The 18,917-nt window shown below is 37.8% G+C and overlaps 1 protein-coding gene across 1 annotated transcript in view; it reads left to right on the forward strand.

Annotated features, from left to right (window-relative positions):
* Positions 1-912: 912 nt before the first annotated feature.
* The window catches only part of TyrR (Tyramine receptor), a 273,095-nt gene continuing 255,090 nt past the window's right edge, over positions 913-18,917 (forward strand). The window contains exon 1 of the mRNA XM_073975404.1: positions 913-1,888. The gene's annotated coding sequence lies outside the window, so the exon portion shown is untranslated. The remainder of the gene's footprint in view (positions 1,889-18,917) is intronic.

Raw genomic sequence — 18,917 nt, forward strand, 5'->3', positions numbered from 1 at the left:
GCATCAATGGGCGAAAAAATCCGACAAAGTCCGTAAAATAATAGAAAGTTTACAGACAAAATGTGTTGATAAATTAAAATCCTCCGCGGTTTGACAATAAACCGAAGAAGTGGGGTACAAAATACCTATTTTTAAGTACCAAGCATAAAGTCCATAAAAAGCTGTCATTAAAACTCATTACGACGGGCCAGCAACGCGGACCGGGGTCTGCTAATTTATAATAATTTTTAATTTATTCAGAGATCACGGCTCTTAAAACGTTTGGAATTGGTTACCAAACCCGACAACCTACGCTACTATTAATTGTTCTATTGGTTAAACGCCCGGTACGAATTAACCGTTGTTAAAGGCTGTTTCTCTGGTGAGGCCAGGAGTTCAATGTCCACTTGCCTAGGAGAATCTTAAAACGTTTGGGATTGATTACTAAACCCGACGACATACGCTACTATTAGTCGTTCTACCGGTTTAACGCGCGTTACGTATTAACCGTTGTTAAAGGCTGTTTCTCAGGGGAGACCACGAGTTCAATGCCCACTTGACTAGAAGAAGGGGCAAAAAAAACTTGGACTTAGTCAAAAATAAATCTCGGACTTAACCGTGTTAAGGTCAACCAGGATCGTTCCTTAGTATTTTGCATAGAATGTGTTACACGCCGTTATAAACATAAAAACAACATTTAAATTTACCCAAAGATACAATCCACAAATTCATTTCTAATGGAAATTCATTTTGTGGAATCTGAATGAGCTTGACTACCCCTCTATTGACGGTTATCAATGAAGAAGGCAACACACAGAACGCTAAACAACAGAACACACACATGCACACGCACAGTCTTAACACCGGGTAACACAAAAATAAAAGAAAAGTTGCCTGCCAAAGAAGCACTAACGACTGAACAACAGCGGCAAAACAGTTCTTAACAAACGCGACAATGAAACGGTTGTCAATGCGGAAAATCTAACGACGATAAGAGCTAAACGGCTATAACAAATAAATAAATAAAAATTCTAATGAAAATTAAATTTAAAAAATATCGACCATAAAACACGGCAGTTAACACTTTGGTGGCAATTAGAAGAGTAAATAAAAAGATGAAAAAAAAACTTTGAGAAAAAAATTAAATTTGAAAATATATAATTTGAAATCAGTGATTTTTTAGCAAAAAAAGTGTTCAAGTGCAAAACTGCTCGGGCCATAAAAAATTATTGTTAAAAATAACAAAAATCGCCAATAATAATATTTGCAAGAAAAATTATTTCCTTAAATTTCATATCAGTGTTTATAAAAATCTTAAATAATGTAAAATAAATCACGTGTAAAACATTACCCCGGCATGCCGTGTACCATGTAATGCTGGTGTTATAAATGTCATTTATTACGTGCGTGTTGCAATAAATGTTGCCGCTAAATGTGTTAAGTTCATGGCAAGTGAAAAATAAAAAAACATCTTCCAAACACGATTTTGTTCTCTCTCACAAAACCTTTCTCCCATTTCACCTTAAAAAATAAGAATTTATTGTTGTAATCACCGAGCGGGGAAAAAAAGTGTATTTTGCACGTGATGTTTAACGGTAGCGCCAACCTTTATGTACTTAAACTCCTAATCACGTACAATCGTTTGTGTTTGTCTTAAACAAATAAATAAACAAAACCCACGCCCGAGATGCAGTGGCAAACAGGAACCGCAACCAAAAAACGCATTGATTGCAATCAAAATCACAGCAGAGATACCATGACCAACCACTAAACAACAACAACAATAACAAACATCTCAACAAACTTTTCCAACCAAGTAGTGACAGTTTGCAAAAGTTAACTTTATTATCACAATTAACCTGCTGCAAGTTTCAATTAGCAAATAAACTACATAGGCAACAACAAAAAGGTAAACAAAATAGAAAAGAAAAAGAAAACCTTTTCTTTGTAACATAAGAAAGTGAAAACACAAGACCCTCAACTTGAGGTGTTAGACATTTCTACACAAATGTTTGAGAAGGTAATAAAGATAACGAAAAAAAACGCCTAGACTCTTAGGCTGTCGGCCACTTTACCACTCTAAACATGGAATTCATAAACGAAATGAATTTGAAATGAATTCTTTTGAAATGAATTTCTTCTAAACGTTTCCATACCGATAAGAATAAACTTGATATTGAAAAGCAAATTAAATAAACGAATCCGTATATCAGTAAATACATGCGTAAATACATACATACGTAAAGCTAAACATATGGGCATAGAAGAAATATGACTGTTAAAAAAGTTTTATTTACAATTTATGTTCGTATTTGATTTATGACATTGAAAATGTAAACTTTAATCGAAACTGAAATGAAAGGTAAGGCCTATGAAAACATTGTATGCCTATGTTACTGGAACATAAGGGAGTTGTATCTGGAATTTTGAAAAAAAAAAAACACTTTCTAGTATTCAAAAAATCTTAAAACAAGTAAGCTAAGGCTATAGTCGGACGGGACCGACCATGTGATATCCTACACCACTACCCTGGGAATTAGCTGTCAGCAAATCAAAATTCCTTTATGGAACAAATAAACTTATTGTAAGAAATAACTTTGTGGATTCTGCCACCTTATCACTAGACATCGGAATTTCATGCAACCCCTATTTTTGGTCCGATTCAGGTCAAATTTCGGGACTGCGCATATTTTTGGGTTCTGATGAATGCAGAATGCATAAATTTTGCAAAAAATAATATGTGCATATTCAAAATTTAGGCATTTTACATATTTCTTATGCAAAAATGTTTGTGTGTAAATTTTTTTCAGTTAAGATTCTCTTCAGACAAGTTAATAAAACAGAGAACCTTCATAATACCGAAAAAAGAAAGAGGTATCGTTCTATGGGGGCTTTATGAAGGCCTGAACCTAAACCGACAAATTTTAGGTGGAAAGTTTTTTATCCCAAAGGAAGTCTTAATACGAAATTTCAGCCGTTTCAGCGGGATATTGAGGCCACAACCTTCAAAATACCGAAAAAGGGGAGGTACCGTTCTCTGGGGCTATATGAAGACGTGGACCTATACCGACAAATTTCAGATTGAAAGTGTTATACTCCCCAAGGAAGACTTAATACCAAATTTCAGCCATTTCGGAGGGATATTGAGGCTGCAACCTTCAAAATACCAGAAATCCGGAGGTACCGGTCTATGGGGGCTATATGAAGACGTGGACCTATACCGAGAAATTTCAGGTGGAAAGTTTTATACCCTCAAGGAAGACTTAATACCAAATTTCAGCCATTTCGGAGGGATATGGTTTTGCATATGCGCATTTTATGCGAATATGTAAAAAAATATGTCAAAATATGCACGATATACAAAAATGTCTGGGCCTAATTCGTTTTACTTTGTGATAAAACGAGTTTCTGTCTGATCAGATTTTCTCTACGACCATCCTAACCATATATGCATTTGTATAGGATTCCGCTGTCTACTTATCACATCAAGCTTAAATAATAATATAATAATTGTTCCACAAACATCCCAGAAGGGACATGGAGTGTACCCCGATTCATATTAACTCAATGATATGGGACCTACTGTTTGTTGCCGAGTCCGAACGACGTGTCCTAAGACACCACCTGTAGAGAAGTTTTACATGGCTAATATAATCATTAAATGTAACCAACATTACTGAGGGGTATTTTGTTAACGTTGAACATTTGATGTGTAGAAAATCCAGGTCAGGGCACATCAAATTTTCAACGGTGCACAGTGACCAAATTTCCGAAAAACTTGGCCAAATATTGAAAAACAATTATATCAATTTACACTAAATAGTGTCAAATATTGTTTATAGGATCCCACTGTATGTAGTTATGAAAAATATATACGCTTCTTGTTTAGTAAGTGGGCATAAAAGCAGGCCAAATTGACCCTATTTGGAAACAAGTACAACAAGTAAAAAAGTGTCAGTCGGCTTTGCCGACAGATATATACCCTCAGCCAATGTGAAGTGAACTTTCACCTATGGACAGATCGAATGTAGTTTAGGTCTCTTCAGAATTTTGTGGCCCTTTTTTGGACATTTGAACCTGCCGACAAAAGTGTGGATTAAGAACTAACTGGACTAAGACACTAATGTTGAACTTTTGTTGGGGAGTTACCCTAAGGAGAGGACCAATATGGGCAATTTTAGAAGTGAAACTAAATTTTGACAAAATATTAGGAGATCCAAAGATTGGACCAAATTGGTTGGCCCATTCAAGTGAAATCGTCCTAGCATTTTAGTGACATTTTTTTAAATATTGGGGAGAAGTACCCGAAGTTGTGAACCGGTATTGCCCCATGTAAGCAAGTTGGGATATAATATGATGAAGACCACATGTTGGACGAAATCGGTTGAACAGTTCGAGAGTTATCGTGCTCTCCGACGCCACATATGGTGACATAGGAATTTTTTTTCACCTTTCGGGCTGTTTTACTAAGAAATATGGACTTGCCCCTGAAAAACTGTTACCGTAGTAATGGAGGTAGCGAATGCAAATCGCTTCAACAAAAATCAAAGTGATTCGAGAGCAGGTCTTTAAGTGAACTTATCCGAAATTTTGTGTGAGAGGTACCAGAAGGAGTAGACAAATGTAGTCCATATTCGAACCTGATCTATATCTTTTGTGGGGGAGGTACTTGAAGGAGTGGACCGATATGACTTATCTTCTAACATAGTTTAGTTTGCAGAAAATATTACAAAGACTAAATTGTGGACCGAGAGCTATATTGCGCTACAACCACTACACACGGTGTCATAGGGCTTTTTTTGTACCTTTCAGGCTATTTTCTCAGGAAGTATGGATTTGCCCCTGATGAAGATTATACCGTTATATGGGAGGCAGTGAATGCAAGTTGCTACAACAAAAATCAAAGCGATTCGTGAACAGGTCCTAAACTGAACTTTTCCGAAATTTTGTGTGGGAGGTACCCGAAGGAATGGACCAATTGAGTCCATATTGAAACCTCATCTAAGTCTGGTAGAAATTTTACGATGCACAGTGTCCGATTTTCCCAAAAACCTGGCCAAAACTCTAAAAATTAATGGAATTAGACCTAACCTTTGGTTTTTATGTTTTTCGGGCCGCTGATTACGTTTTTGATATTATTTAACCCTCAGGCGGTCATTTAAGGGGTCTTTTTGGTCCCTCCTCCTATAAAATGTGATCTTATCGGATCAAAATATTCTACAAATGTTTTCGCCATCAATTTTTCTATAGGTCCTAGAATCCACCAAAACTCTATGTCTTACTTTAACTCCAGAAATATGCAAATTAGAAAAACATTTTAGGGTTAATGTCGTACTTCATCAAAGTTTTGGCAAAATTGTCATACAAAGCATCATTTTAGAAGAATGACGTCGAAGACAAAAATTTTCTCAGCTAAATTTCACTATAAGTCACCAAAGAAATGAAATCTCTATTTGCATTACATACCAAGGAAATATTGGTATCAATTTTGCCAAAAAAACCAAGAAACTAAAATAGGGGTGCAAGCTTCCACAATTTCTACAGTTTTGGAAATATTTGAGTTAAGATCACTTGGAATCCTTGCACTTTAGGTGTATAATGACTTTGGCAACTTTACTGACAAGAATGCAAGGAATATTTGTCTTAAAAAAATGAACCCTCGTGCGAGTCATAAAAGGGGTCCTTTTGGTCCCTTTTTCCACAAATCTTTAAAATCTCCTATCAAATGTGGTCGGATCAGACCAAAATATTCTAGAAATTTGTTCGCCATAAAATTTTACTATAGATCTTAAAATATATCAAAACTCTAAATTATGCCCAAACGCCTGAAAGTGACCCTATACTATATTCTGACATTCTGAATGAAAGAAAATATAATATACCTGCAAGACAAAATATCACATAAAAACGAAAAGTGCAAATATGTGCAGGATGTTTCGAAATTGGTAAAAAACCCTTCCTTTTTTATGAAATGATAAATTACGCGACCCAACTCGATCTTACTCACAACTATTTTCATAATTTATTGTGAAAATTGATCTTGAAAAAAATTAACAAGTACGGACATCAATTATTAAAGAACGCACAATTCATTGGCGACACTGAACATCTTAAATACGTTTCACATACCTTTCATTACAATTACAAAAAGAAAATATTTAATAACCGTTGTTTATTATGCATATTATCATAGATTTATAAACAACTTAAATATTAAAAAAAAATCCAAATAGGGTCACTTCGACCTGCTTTTATACCCACTTATTAAACAAGAAATGTATATATTTTTTCATAACTACACGCACTGGGATCCTATAAACAATATCTGACCCTTTTTAGTGTAAATTGATAAATTTTTTTTCGATTTTTGGCCAGTTTTTTTTGGAAATTCGGACACTGTGCGATGTGGCAAGTATGCACCAAATCGGTTCCTTCCTTCAAGAGTTATCGTGTGCAAAATTTTCGGAACATTTCCGAACTTTTGGGGGGAGGTACCGGAAGGAGTGGACCGATATAACCCATCTTCGAACTTAAATTTAGTTTGGACAAAATATTTCGAAAGCCAAATTTTGGACCAAATCGGTTCATTCCTTCCAGAGTTAACGTGCGCAACAGTCAGTATATACCCTCGTTAGCATAAATGCTGATGTTATAAAAAGTCGCCATCAACTGCACATGGGCGAAGTACCGTTATCAATAGACAGCGGAATTTTATGCAATCCCTATTTTTGGTCCGATTTATGTAAAATTTTTGGGGCTGGGCATATTTTTGGCTTCTGATTACATTGCAATCGAAACATATGACATATGCAAAATGCATAAATTTTTGCATATGCAAAATTTATGCATTTTACATATTTTCGTATGCAACAAATATTTCAATAATAGGTAAAAAAATGTTTGTGTGTACAATTATTCTGTTTAAAATTCTCTTCAGACAAGTCAATAAAATAGAAAAATGTTTAAACACAGCCACAAGCTTCAAAATACCGAAAATCGGGAGGTATCGTTCTATGGGGCCTATATGAAGGCCTGAACCTAAACCGACAAATGTTAGGTGGCAAGTTTTTTACCCCCAAGGAAGACTTAATACCAAAATTCAGCCATTTCGGAGGGATATTGGGAGCACAACCTTCAAAATACCAGAAATCTATAGGTACAGTTCTATGGGGTCTATATGAAGACGTGGACCTATACCGATAAATTTCAGGTGGAAAGTTTTATACCCACAGCGAAGACAAATTACCAAATTTCAGTCATTTCGGTGGGATATTGAGGGCACAACCTTCAAAATACCGAAAATCGGGAGGTACCATTCTATGGGGGCTATATGAAGACGTGGACCTGTGCCGACAAATTTCAGGTGTAATGTTTTATACCCCCAACGAAGACTAAATACCAATTTTCAGTCATTTCGGTGGTATATTGAGGCCACAACCTTCAAAATACCGAAAATCGGGAGGTACCATTCTATGGGGGCTATATGAAGACGTGGACCTATGCCGACAAATTTCAGGTGGAATGTTTTATACACCCAACGAAGACTAAATACCAATTTTTAGTCATTTCGGTGCGATATTGAGGCTACAACTTTCAAAATACCGAATATCGGTAGGGACCGTTCTATGGGGGCTATATGAAGACGTGGACTTATGCGGATAGATTTCAGTTGTAAAGTTGCATACCGCTAACAAAGACTTAATACCAAATTTCAACCATTTCGGTAGGATATTTAGACCATAAATCCTTGAATATATTTTAGCATATGGTTTTGCATATGCTCGTTTTTGCAGATATGTACAAATATGTCAAAATATGCACGATATGCAAAATATGCAAAAATTTCTGGGCCTAATTCGTTTTATTTTGTAATAAAACGAGTTTTTGTCTAATCAGATTTTCTCTACGGCACTCATTGATATGAGCGAATGGGATGTTTGTTTAACAATTAGATTTTATACATTTCTAATAAATATTCCTAAATTGGAAAATTGACTTTGTTTAGTCCCTTCTGCTACATATTAAAATATTCTTTGAATATCAGGTTCCTTTTTGGAATACACCTAATATAAATATAATATATAAGCGATATAAGACACTGAGCACATTTTGAAAAAAAAGGTGGCGAAGCTACTCCATGCTTCAGTATATGTATTGAAAAACCAATTGGACAATTAATACGTTAGGACTCCACGTAATTTGGATGATATAGAAAATTTGTAGAATGATAGGAAGTTGTGGTTCTCTACACAAAACCCATTATAAATTAGGCAGTAGGCCCGTTATCTAGCAGACACTTTATTGCAATTTTCATCAGGGGAAAGGTCATTAATTCTTTTTCCATATATAGCCTACTTTGCCGGTATATGCCATCTAGGAATTAAAATATGGACCAAAAATAAAATTTTTATATTTTTCATACAAAAGTAATGGTCCGTTTCCCCCCTAAATAATATCAGATTATCATGCAAAATTGAGGGCATCTTCTTTGAGCTAAACTCTTACCTCGTGCAAAATTTCGTGAATATTGAGCTACAAGTGAGACCTCTGGCGTGTTTACGAATGCACTACAAACTAATAACTCGATATATTCGGCTGTAACTCTGTTAACTGATCATGTACCCCAACACAATTGCCATCAATAGAAAGGTCAAGAGTTCCTTTTCCAAGTATTGCCTACTTACCTGGAATGTGTCTTCCAGGAATAAAGATATAACCAGCATATTAGCAATTTTCACACAACAGTTGTGGTTCATTTAACATTAATATTACCTGAACACCATCATAAACTACAAGCTCCTTCTATGTCATAAACTCTTACCTTATTTAAAATTTCGAGGCGATCGGACTATTATTGCGACCTACGGAGCAGCTACAAAATCGGATAAAAATTACGTTTTTGGTCCATTTCACTCGCTAAATATTTTAGGATCATCACCAATGACAATAGTTGTCTATTCTGGTCTAAGCCCGACCTCCATGCAAAATTTCGTGACAATCGGTCCATAATTGCGCCCTAGAGTTGTCAAAATAAATTTTTGCGGATTTTCCTATTTTCAAGGTATCTATATCAGTGGTTTTAGTGGATGGATTCGGTCGCGGAAGGGCTCATTAAATCCGTTGCGTAAAAAAACTAAATTCACGCGGAGTTCAAACTTTAGACTTCAATTACTAGGATACTGTAAGGAGCATACTCATGAGATATACATTAAACGACGTAAAATCACAAGTTCTGTAATTATATTATGAGCTTTGAATATTATCATTTTGCCCGTCCGGATTACTAAAAAAAAAAATAAAAAAAACTTGAAATTCAGGCTTCAGGATGTCAGCATCAATTTTAGGTGTATGCAGGGAATATATCGAAAAATCATACGCTAGTATCATGTTGACCATGGAGTATTCTTTGTGTAATTCTTTGGGAATAAGTCTATAAAATTTAAGGTTAAGCCAGAAATCGGTAGGGAACATGTTGTTGGCTTCAACCCATTTTGCCCATTCTACATTGACGCCAACACAGCTTCCACGAAAATTAATTTTAATGATCGTCATTATGGGATCCATCCTAAAAGACTTCATTTTAAAAATTTTTAGTTATAATATAGAGAATATGTTAACAGTTTGCGAATTCTGAATGGGTGAAACTCGGATTCATCGATTGTAAAACATTTTTGGTTTTTACCATATATCTCAACACTACACTCACATTAATACCAAATAATAACACTAATCTTAATTCCAAATTTCAGATTCCAACGCTATCAGTTCTCCCAAATCGAAATTGCACCAAATTTAGTACCATTTACTATTTTTTGTACCCATAAGTACGTCATTCTAAAACTAACTACCTCATTCTTACACTCCAACAGTAATTTTAATTCCTAATTTCAGGATTCCAGCTATATCCGTTCGCTCAAATTCAAATTGTACCGAATTTAGTACCATTTTGTACCATATATCTCAACACTACACTGACTTTAATACCAAATAATAACACTAATCTTAATTGCAAATTTCAGGATTCCAACGATATCAGTTCTCCCAAATCGAAATTGCACCAAATGTAGTACCATTTACTATTTTTTGTACTCACAAGTACGACATTCTAAAACTTCCTACCTCATTCCTACACTCCAACAGTAATCTTAATTCCTAATTTCAGGATTCCAGCTTTATCCGTTCGCTCAAATTCAAATTGTACCAAATTTAGTACCATTTAGACAACTGTAGGAAATTCGTACTTATGGGTACGAACATAAGTACGAATTTCCTACAGTTGTCTTAATTCAAAATTTCAGGAGTCCAACTCTATCGGTTCACCCAAATTCCAATTATACTAAATTTAGTACCATTTAGTTCTTTTCGTATACATGAGTACACATTTCCAAAATCACCTACTTGCATCAACCCTACCTCTCAACCTGGGTTCTCTCTAAATATCAAGCTTGTAGCTCTATCCGTACTTTTCTTACACTTATAGTTCGCGTTTTTTAAAAACCTTTTGGAACGTCTGTAACGTGACAATATGATCACGTACATACTCGTAACACAACAACTACTACCAAGAAACCGTCTGCAGTCATGGGTAAACAGCGCTTTGACAACACTCCACCATACATTGTCTCCACCTGACACTAGTTGTATAACAGTTCACACACTGGTAAATTTAACTCTAGTGTATTTTTGCAACCATTGTAGTCAGCGCTTAGGGCGAATAATTCGCATTCACTTCATGCCTCACGTCACTCATATATTTCAGAGTTGGTTGCTGATGGCGAGCTGGCAACTGTAGGGAGTTAGCTACACGGGTTATAACTAAAGGCTGTGATAAATACACCAACGTACATCTTCGTGTTACTGAGTTGGGAATACTTTTTGGAAGCTACCCATTAATTTGTGGTGGCTAGTAAATTGCAATGGACCTTCGGGTTTTCCACTTCTACAGGGCCTTCGAGTCATCTGTTCTATTCGGCACTGGACTTGCGGGTTTTCCGGTTCTACAGGGCCCTTGAGTCATCAGTTCTATTCAGCACTGGACCTTTGGTTTTTTTTCAGTTCTACAGGGCCTTCGGGTCAGCTGTTCCACTGTTTGGGTAATAGTAGTACATTGTAGAACCTAGACCGTAGCTCTAGACTAACACCCGAGCGACGAACCCATCGTGGAAGCACCCGAACACCGATACCCGAGCATCAACAGCCGAATCCATAGTGTTCCCGAGCATCACCAGTCGAACGTCCCCCGATCATCTGCAGCCGAATTCCGAATTTATCGTCTTCCCGATTATCTGCAACCGATCACCGAATACTTCGTGCCGATCACCGCTAACACCCGAGCGACGAATCCGTCGTGCAAACACCCGAACACCGATACCCGAGCATCAACAGCCGAATCGATAGTGTTCCCGAGCATCAACAGTCCATCGTCCCCCGATCATCTACAGCCGAACACCGAATTCATCGTCTTCCCGATCATCTGCAGCCGATCACCGAATTCATCGTCTTCCCGATCATCTACAGCCGAACACCGAATAAATAGTCTTCCCTGTCATCTGCAGCCGAACGCCGAATACATCTTCCCGATCATCTACAGCCGAACACCGAATACATCGCCTCCCCTATCATCTACAGTCAAACGCCGAATACATCGTCTTCCAGATCATCTGCAGCCAAACACCGAATACATCGTCTTCCCGATCATCTACAGCCGAATGCAGAATCCATCGTCCCCTCGATCATCTACAACCGAACACCGAATACATCGCCTTCCCGATCATCTACAGCCAAACACCGAATACATCAACTGCATCCGAACGCCGAATCTATCGTCTTTCCGATCATATACAACCGAACACCGAATACATCGTCTTCCCGATCATCTGCAGCCGAACGCCGAATCCATCGCCTCCCCGATCATCTGCAGCCGAACACCGAATACATCGTCTTCCCGATCATCTACAGCCGAACACCGAATACATCGTCCCCTCGATCATCTACAACCGAACACCGAATACATCGTCTTCCAGATCATCTAAAACCAAACACCGAATACATCAACTGCATCCGAACGCCGAATCTATCGTCTTTCCGATCATATACAACCGAACACCGAATACATCGTCTTCCCGATCATCTGCGGCCGAACGCCGAATCCATCGCCTCCCCGATCATCTGCAGCCAAACACCGAATACATCGTCTTCCCTATCATCTGCAGCCGAACACCGAATACATCGTCTTCCCGATCATCTACAGCCGAACACCGAATACATCGTTTTCCCGGTCATATACAGCCGAACACCGAATACATCGTCTTCCCGATTATATACAGCCGAACACCGAATACATCGTCTTCCCGATTATATACAGCCGAACACCGAATACATAGTCCTCCCGATCGTCTACAGCCTAACACCGAATCCATCGTCCCCCCGATCATCTACAACCGAACACCGAATACATCGTCTTCCCGATCATCTGCAGCCGATCTACACCCGATCACAGACAACACCGTTTCCCTCGAAGAAGAACCCGCTAATTCAACACGAACTCCTCAGCTGCCAAACCCCAGCGAGTCTGCATAATCCTCACGCCAACTATTTTCATTTCGTAACGTTTAGTGGGTTCTTATGGAGACCCTGGACGCGACTGAATTAACTCCAGCCGACGAGAAAACCACGTTACAGGTCCTATATTCCATCAGTGACCCGGTACCATTTTTTAGTACTTTTCGTAGCCTACTAGTTGGAATTTCAAAAAACCCACCCTTATCTGACACCTTCTGAGCAAGAAATTTTCAAGATTCTAGCTCCAGCCGTTTAGCCTGGGCGTTGATTATCAGTCAGTCAGTGAGTCATCATTACTCAGTATGTTTCCTAAATATTTGGTATATAGATGTCGAAGTGTAGGGTACCCTATGTTCGGATCCATCCAAATATTGCCCTTATTTCCATGTTTGTGTTTTTGTTCATGGAAATTGAGATTTAATTTTATTAAATTACAAATATCCACTTTATGCTTAACGCTTGTTGCTGTCCCTTTACCCAAAGTTGACCGGAAACAAGGGATTAAATAATAAAACGTAAATGTTTTTTATGAGGATAATAAAATTCCACTTTAATATTTTATTTCATTCATTCATTTGAAATTTGACCCTAAATAATGGAATGAAAATTATCAATGAAGGAAACATTTGAAAAATGATTTTTTCCTGTTTTCTTTTTAATGAATTCAGTTATTTGCAAAATTTGTTTTACAATAGAATTTTGCGAAACGTTTGGACTTGGGGTACATGTATTAATAACAATGAAAGAGATAGACCTCTTAGGGCATGTTATGGGATCACAAGTTCGGTGATGCAAAGCTTTAGCAAAACATTCAGGTCTTTATGTATACAAACACACAAGTGTGTTTCATTCCCTATTATCCTGTGGGATGCCTTGTAGCAAGCAGAGTGGGAGTTAAAGGAATATCATTATACACTTGCGGAGGATTGTGACGGCTCGTGATAAGGGGGAATTTTTAAGAAGGACAATGGTATTGGCTTTAGATTATTATTATTTTTCTATTTTTCTGCTCTTCACCCCTAGGCAACCAACCAACCAACCAACATACACATAATAAGGCCATTGACATTTCATAATTGATTTAAGCTACCAAAATGTATTGCTATCGACAAATATTGCTACCGAACCGGCCTTTGTTGGAAATAAGTTATTTTTGATGTGTAAAAAATTCCAATTATCTTGGCAAGAATTCTTTTGTCAGTCAGTGGCAATATCTTTTGTTAGTTTTGCCCAAGAAAAATAATCCATATTTCGGAATTTTATTATGACAAATTTCGATTGAGTAAGTGATCCTAGCCCTACAACAACAATAGCTATACAACTCTTAAAACCTAAGTCTATGTAAATGAAGTTTTGTCATAACAAAAGCATTTTTGGGAAATTGTTTTATGCTATACAGAATGGAGATGCAAAAATGGATATTATTGTTGAATGATTTCCTGTGTCCGTATGTCCACATATTTTGTATCCTTTGGTGTGGTGTGGATTAGGGTTATGACTTTTATACAAACTCATATACCTGCATAAAGCGTGATGAGTTTCTACATAAGATTACATAAAGTCTTAATTATAAGGTGATTCGGTGAAAAAATCTCACGCACAAAATGATTTTAAAATTGGAATTTATCAAAATTGTGGGCAATTTTATAAAGTCACTGTATGGAGATATGTAATTTAAAAATAAACTTTAAACCCACAAGAGATAACCAAACAGACATATCATTTGTTTCTCACTAATTATACCCTCAGCATTATGCTAACGAGGGTATATACCCTTTCATGTGCCTCACCGAAATAATGGTTTTAGACCCCAAGTATATTTGGACGAAATCCGTTTTAGAAAATTTGGAGTTGATTTAGCCATGTCCGTCCGTCTGTCTGGCTGGCTGGCTGGGGCGCACGATAACTATCAGTTCGATTAACCGATTCGGTCCAAAATTTGGGTTTCGTAATATTTTGTCCAAACTTAGTTTAAGTTTAAAGATGGGTTATATCGGTCCACTCCTTCCGGTACATCCCCCACAAAAGTTCGAAAATGTTCAGAAAATTTTTGCGCACGATAACTCTTGAAGGGAGCAGCCGATTTGGCCCATACTTTACACATCGTAAAATATCTTCGAGACTTAGATGACGTTCTAATATGGATCCAATCGGTCCACTCTTTCTTTGTTGTAGCAACTTGTATTCACTGCCCCCCATACGACGGTATAAGTTCTATCAGGTGCAAGTCCATACTTCCTGAGAAAATAGCCTGAAAGGTACAAAAAGCCCCTGTGACACCGTGTGTAGTTGTCGATTCGGTCCAAAATGTGGCCTTCGTAATATTTTGTGCAAACTTAGTTTAATTTCGAAGATAACCCACATCGGTCCACTCCTTCAGGTACCTCTCCCGCAAAAGTTAAAAAATGTTCGGAAAAATTGTGCGCACGATAACCTTTAATGGAAGTGACCGATTTGGTCCATACTTTACACATCCCTATATATCTATCAGATATAGATCAGGTTCGAATATGGACTATATTTGTCAACTCCTTCGGATACTTCCCACACAAAATTTCGGATAAATTCACTTTAAGACCCGCTCTCGAATCACTTTGATTTTTGTTGAAGCAACTTGCATTCGCTGCCTCAATTACGATAGTAAAATGTTTTCAGGGCAAGTCCATACTTCTTGAGAAAATAGCCCGAAAGTTGTAAAAGACCCCTTTGGTACCATATGTAGTGGCTGGAGAGCTCGAACCGAATACTGCGTTCGTCCACACTTTGGATATCGTAATATTTCTTTGAATAATAGATGAAATTCGATGGTGGTGCTCATAGGTCCACTCCTTCCGGTACCTTCCCCGCAAAAGTTCGAAAATATTCGCTAAAATTGTACCCGTCATATTTCATGGACGTAGCAATCGATTTGGTCCAAACTTTGGAACTCTAAATATTGACGATACTTTTTTTCCTTTATTTATTCCTCGTGGGAACATAGGGCATCAACAATACATTTATACAATGATCTATTATGCACAATTGTTTTCATATAATCCCATGTTTTATCGATATTTGCCAATTCCATGAGTACTGTTCTTCTCCAGGACATTTTTGGCCGACCCGGTCGTCTACTGCCCTGCGGATTCCAATCTAGGGCCATTCTCGAGATTGTATTATGCGTCTTCCTCAGAGTGTGGCCAATCCAGTTCCATTTCTTTCTTTTTATCTGCATTGCAACAGGTGTTTCATCGGCTAATCTCCATAAGCATTCATTAGAAATAGTATTTGGCCAAAATATACCACATATGATTCGGACACATTTGTTGATGAAAGTCTGAAGTCTCTGTATAATTTGCTCGTTATAGAACCAAGTTTCGCTGCCATATAACAATGTAGATTTTACGCAAGCTTTGATCAGATCATTTATTTTGTCCTGCATGTCGCAGGCCTTGTGTGACAGTAGACAGATATCATCTGCATATGCTAGGTCCTCGAGCTGCCTATTCAGACCCCATGTTATGCCTCGCCTCTTCCGGCACATATTTAACATTATGTCATCCAACACTATTGCAAAAAGTAGTGGTGATAATGGACAACCTTGACGTACACCAACGTTTGTTTTGAATGGGATACTTAGTGTCCCATTATTTAGTACTTGTAAGTCGGCGTTGGCGTACATAGCCTTTATTATTGCTATTAATTTGTTCGGAATACCCCGTTTTTCTAGCGATCTCAATATAGCTGCTCTTTTGATTGTGTCGAAGGCCTTTTTAAAGTCGACGAAGAGCAAGTATATGGGTGTCCGCCATTCCGCAGACTGTTCGATAATTACCCTTAACGTGTTTGATTGGTCTAGGCAGCTGCGGTGTGGACGAAAACCAGCCTGTTCATCTCTAAGCTTGTCTTCGACGTTAGCTAGTCTCGTCAGGATTACTGTTGCAAGTACTTTGTATACGCTGTTTAGCAGTGTGATTCCTCTCCAGTTTTCGCAAGTACGAAGGTCGTCTTTTTTCGGTCCAATCCTTGGGGTACCACCCACACAAATGTTCAGCATTTTTGTGTGGTTAACGGTCTGTTCGAGAATCCTTTCGACATTTTTAACGAAGGTTTTTCTAGTAGCCCTGTTTAGTTTGGTAAAATAGCCCTGCCTAACGATATTGCCGCAAATTTTTGAACTTTAGTCCTATCCATATTTTGTCGGTGGATAAGGTTTGTGACCCCTGGGAATCTCAAATATCAAAATGCAGGTAGTTCTGTCAAAAAATGTAACAAAAATCCCCAAACACGTAAAATCGGGAGGTACCGTTATATGGGGGCTATACCATAATGGGGACATATGTTGATAATTTTAGGCGGTGAAATGGACCGAAACTTTTGTGTAAAAAAACATTAATATATTTCTTATATCTTTATTCCTGGTAGACACATTCCTCCCACGTGAGTTATTTTTGAAAGACGATCTCTCGACCTTCCCATAGATGCCAATTATGTTGATGTACGTGCTCAGATAACAGAGTTACAGCCTAGTATATACAGAAATCACACAGTTTTAATCGCGTGTATGGTAACCATAACCACGCTAGAGCTCCGAGTTATAAGATATACGAATTTTGGTCAAGGAAGATGCCAGCAAGTTTGGATAATGGACGAAATGCATTTCAGACAATTTGGAGTCGATTTACCCATGTCCGTCCGTCTGGCAGGCTGGTGCGCATGATAGCTCTCGAAGAATCAACCAATTTGGTTCAAATTTTAGGTCTCGTAAATTTTGTACAAACTTAGTTTAAGTTCGAAGATGGACCATATCGGTCTACCCCTTCCGTTAAATACCCCCACAAAAGTTCAAAATTTTTTGCTTAGATTATTCGGCCGAATTGTTCCAAATTAGGGATGTGGAAATATTACTTACATGCACATAGAAGGTTCGAATGTGCACTATATCGGCCTATTCCTTTGGGAAAGGTATAGTTTAACAGCTCTTCTCGCACCGTTTTGAATTTGTTTGAAACATGTTCGCCATGCGGCCCCTTTTACGATGGTGCAATTTTTTGGGGCAAGTCCATACTTCATGTGACGACACCAACTAAACTGACTAGTGCCTAAGATAACCCTCGAAGGGAGAAACCGGTTTGGTCTTAATTTTGTACATCGTATTATTTCTTAGAGACTTGGATTACGAATATGGACTACATCGGAACACTCCTTCGGATGCCTCCCACAGAAATTTTGGAAAGAGTGCCGTTGAAGGACTCGTCTCTGATTGTTTCAATTTTTCTTTTTTGCTTTTTTTTGTGTCTTGTCTACAGACAGAAGACCTCTCGAGTTCTTCTATATACTGAAGACCTCTTGGAATCTTATATATATAGGTAGACATCTTGATTACGCTTGAGAACCTATTGTAGGCAGACGACTTTTTGAGGTCTTCTATAAACAGAAGATTTCTTGAGTTCTTCTATAGACAAAAGACCTGTTGAGTTCTCCTATAGTCAGAAGACCTCTCGCGGTTTTCCATAGACAGGACAAAAAAAAACACATGAGGTATTTTATACAAAGAAAACGTCTTGAGATCTTCTATAGACAGAAGACCCCTTGCGGCATTCTATAGACAGAGGCCTTCTATAGACAGGAGACCTTCATGCCTTGATGTCTTGTATATACAGAAGACCTCCTGAGGTGTTCTATATAGAGAGGACAGCTTGAGGTATATAACCAAAGGTCTCTTGAATTCTACTATAGCCAGTAGACCACTTGAAGTCTACTATAGCCAAAACACGTCTTGAGGTCTTCTATAGACAGAAGACCTTTTGATTACGCTTCAGAACCTTTTATAGGTAGAAGACCTCTTGAGGTCTTCTGTAGTCAAGAGATCTCTTAAGGTCTTCTATAGATAGACGTTTTGGGGTCTTCAATATAAAAAATACATTTTTAGATCTTCAATATACAGACAACCTTTGAGTCTTCTATAAACAAAGATTTCTTGAGGTCTTCTATAAACAGAAGACCTCTTGAGTTCTTCCATATACAGAAGACCTCTTGATTACGCTGGAGAACATTTTGTAGGCAGAAGACTTTTTGAGGTCTTCTATAAACAGAAGATCTCTTGAGGTCTTCTATAGACAAAAGACCTCTTGAGTTCTCCTATAGACAGGAGATCTCTTGAGGTCTTCTATAGACAGGACAAAAAAACCCTTGTACTATTCTATATACAGAATACCTCTTGAGGTATTCTATACAGAGAAAACGTCTTGAGACCTTCTATAGACCGAAGACCTCTTGAGGTATTCTATAGACAGAAGTCCTCTTAAGGTCTTCCATAGACAAAAAGACCGCTTGAGGCCTTCTATAGACGGAAGACCGCTTGAGACCTCTTATGCTCTTCTATTGACAGAAGACCT

Source organism: Musca autumnalis, unplaced genomic scaffold (assembly GCF_047663935.1).
Source record: "Musca autumnalis isolate F117 unplaced genomic scaffold, ASM4766393v1 scaffold_1, whole genome shotgun sequence".
Lineage (NCBI taxonomy): Eukaryota > Metazoa > Arthropoda > Insecta > Diptera > Muscidae > Musca > Musca autumnalis.